Raw genomic sequence first — 4549 nt, 5'->3', positions numbered from 1 at the left:
GTTAGTTCCTAGTACGTTCAGGGGTGCTTCTTCCTGCTATTTATTCCTTTTCTAAGTTTAAGATGTGTCAGGCTGTTTTCCTTTTTGTCTTGTTGTTTTTATGCTGTGTAATAATGGAAGGGAGGGGATTGAAGGGAAGGGGAAGGGAGAGGAAGGAACAGAGGGGTAGGGGAGGGAAGGGAAGGAGGGAAGGGAAGGAAAGGAAGAAAAGAGGGAGGTGAGGTGAGGGGAGGGGAAGGGAAGACAGGAGGAGGGAGAGAAGATGAGGAGAAGGGAGGAGGGGAGGGGAGGGAAGGGAAGACAGGAGGAGGGAGAGAAGATGAGGAGAAGGGAGGAGGGGAGGGGAGGGAAGGAAAGCTGTGGAGGAAAATGTAAACGAATGAGAGGGGAGGAGAATTGAGAGGGAGGGGAAAGGAAGGGGAAGGGTAGTTGAAGGGGAGGGGAAAGGAAGGAGAGAGAGAAGCAGATGGGAGAGGGGAAAGGGGGGAGGGGATAAAAGAAACAAGAAGGAAAGAGAGAAAAGAGAGGAGTGGATGGAGAGGAGAAGAAAGGAAAGAGAGAAGGAGGGTAGGAGAGAGAGAGAGGGAAGGATGGAGGGGGGAGAAGGGAAGGCAGGGGAGCGGAAAGAGAGGAAGGGAAGAAGAAGTGAAGGGAAGGAGAGCAAAAGGAAGGGTAGAGATGAGGGAAGAAGAAAGGAAGATGGTGGAGGGAGAGGGGAGAGGGAGGGAAGGATTTAGAAGGAGAGGAGAAGTAAGAAAGATGAAGGAGGGAGAGGGGAGGGAGGAGGGAGAGGGGAGGGAGGAGGGAGAGGGGAGGGAGGAGGGAGAGGGGAGAAGTAAGGAAGGTTGGGGGAGGGGGAGAGGGTGGGGAGGAAGCGAGCCATTATGCAGTAGAACACATGGGGTGGGGGTATTCTGTGGCCATCGTGTGGGCAGGAGGGGGTGGTGGGTGTGGAGGGAGCAGGAGGGGGTGGTGGATGTGGAGGGAGCAGGAGGGGGTGGTGGGTGTGGAGGGAGCAGGAGGGGGTGGGTGGTGGGTGTGGAGGGAGCAGGAGGGGGTGAGTGGTGGGTGTGGAGGGAGCCTGATACATCTCTTAAATTCATCACAGTCTCATAAACTAGATACCACAGTCGCTGCTAGTCATAGGAATGAAAACTGATAAATTTGGAGTGGGTGTGGGTGATCTCTCTCTCTCTCTCTCTCTCTCTCTCTCTCTCTCTATCCTATGATTAAGAGAGATAGGGTGACAGTGAGTGAGGGATACATTCATTGAGGGTGACAAGCAGTGAGAGAGAGAGAGAGAGAGAGAGAGAGAGAGAGAGAGAGAGCGAATGACAGGCTTGACAGGACCAGGTGGAGACTGTCAAGGCTAGACTGACTGGGAGAGAGAGAGAGAGGGGGGGAGTGGAAGGAATTCGAGAGGAGAAAGTATGTGTGTGTGTGTGTGTGTGTGTGTGTGTGTGTGTGTGTGTGTGTGTGTGTGTGAGAGAGAGAGAGAGAGAGAGATGTGAGGAGGAAGGAAGGACAGGAATGTGAATAAAAAGGGACGTAAATATGAAGAGAGAGAGAGAGAGAGATTAGGAAGATAAAGAGAGCAGAGAAGAAGAGGAGGAAAGAAAAGACGGAAGAAACGAGAGGAGTAAGTAACTGAGATGATGATGATGATGAGGAGGAGGAGGAAAGAGAGAGAGAGAGAGAGAGAGAAGGAAAGCGAAGTAGGGGAGAGAAAGAAATTGGGAGGAGGGGGAGGGGGAGGGGGAGATGACGAAAGGGGAGGAATTGTTATGGCTGGGAAGATTAAGCTAAGTGGGGAGAGAGAGAGAGAGAGAGAGAGAGAGAGAGAGAGAGAGAGCAATACTGCGAGATGAAGTGTGGTGATGATGGTGATGATGATGATGATGACGGTGATGATGATGATGATGATGATGGTGACGATGATGATAATAATGATGATGGTGGTGATGATGATGATGATGATGATGATGGTGGTGACGATGATGATGGTGATGATGGTGATGATGATGATGGTGGTGGTGACGATGATGATGATGATGATGGCTGAGGACTGGCGGGAGAAGGAGGAGGTGAGGGCGACCAAGAACGAGGAGTAAAGCTGAAAACATACGAAAAAAGAAAAGAAAGGCAGCGAGGACAGCGACGTTTGTAGAAGGAGAGGAAGACCGAGAACGAGGAGGAAGATGATGGAAAGTTGATGTGTGTGTGTGTGTGTGTGTGTGTGTGTGTGTGTGTGAGAGAGAGAGAGAGAGAGAGAGAGGAAAGAAGAGAGCGGAATGCTGAGAGGAAAGGAAAGAGGAGGGAGGGGAGGGGGAGAGAAATACGAGTGGAGGAAGGGGAGAGAGAATTCCAGGAAGAGGGAGGGGGCGATGGAGGGGGAGGGGAGGAAAGAAAGAGAAGGAGGGAGGGAGAGAGGGAGGGGGGGGGAAGAGAGAGCGTGAGGAAAGAGATGGGGTGATAACGCGAAAAGAATAGAGATTAAGTATTATAAATATGTACATTATAACGGTACACACACACACACACACACACACACACACACACACACACACACACACACACACACACACACACACTACTATAAGATGATTAAGTGCTTGTATTATGCACGCTTTAGTGTAACGGTACACATACATACACGTACACACACACACACACACACACACACACACACACACACACACACACACACACACACACACAATACAATAAGATGATTAAGTGCTTATGTTATGTACGCCTCAGTATAACGGTATACATATAGATACACGTACACACACACACACACAAGCCTATACCTATACGCACATGCACAAGGATAATGCAAGATGACTCAGTATTGTGACTGTGTGCACTATGAAGGTACACACACATGCATACGTTCACATACAATAAAAAACACGCACAGACGGTCAACACACACACACACAGGGGAGAGTAGATGGAGAGAGAGAGAGAGAGAGAGAGAGAGAGAGAGAGAGAGAGAAATAGCAAGAACAAAAGAAGATAAAAGGGAAGAAGAGGAAAGAAATGAGGAAAGGCTGAACGAAAAGAGTGTAAGAAGGAGGGAAGGAGGAGGGAGGAAAAATAATTGGAGGGAAGGAGGAAGAGTAGAGGAAGGAGAGAGAAGGGAAGAAGAAGAGACAAGGTAGTGAAAGAACCAGGTGAAGAGGAGCGAGGAAGGAAGGATGGATGGATAGATGGAAGGAAAGGTGGGTGGATGGATGGAAGGAAAGGTGGATGGATGGATGGAAGGAAAGGTGGATGGATGGATGGATGGAAGGAAAGGTGGATGGATGGATGGATGGAAGGAAAGATGGATGGATGGATGGATGGAAGGAAAGGTGGATGGATGGATGGATGGAAGGAAAGGTGGATGGATGGATGGATGGAAGGAAAGATGGATGGATGGATGGATGGAAGGAAAGGTGGATGGATGGATGAATGGAAGGAAAGGTGGATGGATAGATGGATGGAAGGAAAGGTGGATGGATGGATGGAAGGAAAGGTGGATGGATGGATGGATGGAAGGAAAGGTGGATGGATGGATGGATGGAAGGAAAGGTGGATGGATGGATGGATGGAAGGAAAGGTGGATGGATGGATGGATGGAAGGAAAGGTGGATGGATGGATGGATGGAAGGAAAGGTGGATGGATGGATGGAAGAAAGGAAGGAAGGATAGATGGATGGAGGAATGGAAAGCAAGAAGAAAGAAAGAAGTGAAATAAAAGAGAGGAGGAGAATAACAAAAAATAAAGATGACAGAAGAGACACCTGGATGAAGCGAGACAGGTAGTGAAGGACGGCGTAGGTATCCTTGGGGGGCGAGAGGATGCAGGCAGGTAACGGATGTGGAGGAGAGTTGCATAGATACACACACCACACACCCTTTGCAGCCCTTCAAGGTGTTGCTCTGCCTCAGTGTGCAATTGCAGGAACTAAGAGACACCTGCGAATGTTGCAAAAAAGCTTATTCTTCCACCCCAGTCTAAATAAACCTAAGCAGTGCATTTTTTTTTCGTTTCTGTTAATCTTAATGTTTTTCTCCTTCACGTGGTGGCACTGATATAACCCTGTAGCTCCACTGCCAGGCTGCCTAGAGAGAAAGAGAGAGAGAGAGAGAGACTGCCTTTGAAATATTAGAAGGCAGAGTATAGACTTAGATTCGGTACGGCTCTCTCAAGTGACAACAAACACCTCTTATTAACTTGTGTGTGTGTGTGTGTGTGTGTGTGTGTGTGTGTGTGTGTGTGTGTGTGTGTGTGTGTGTGTGTGTGAGAGAGAGAGAGAGAGAGAGAGAGAGAGAGAGAGAGAGAGAGAGAGAGAGAGAGAGAGATGACGGGATTATCTTAACGCGACCTTAATAAGAAGCATGTTTTGTTTTTATCTATCTGTCTATCTATCTGTCTATCTATCTGTCTGTCTGTCTATCTGTCTATCTACTTATATTTTACAAGGGCAGCGTCATCTTATATCGAGTTGTCTTTGCTTGCTTCTTGTTTGTGTTGTTTATGTGCCTTGTTTGTGTGTGT

The sequence above is a fragment of the Coenobita brevimanus genome, chromosome 72 (genome assembly GCF_032717465.1).
Source record: "Coenobita brevimanus isolate Jiangsu-jjx chromosome 72, ASM3271746v2, whole genome shotgun sequence".
Lineage (NCBI taxonomy): Eukaryota > Metazoa > Arthropoda > Malacostraca > Decapoda > Coenobitidae > Coenobita > Coenobita brevimanus.
The sequence above is the reverse complement of the archived record's forward strand: the minus strand, read 5'-3'. Positions refer to the sequence as shown.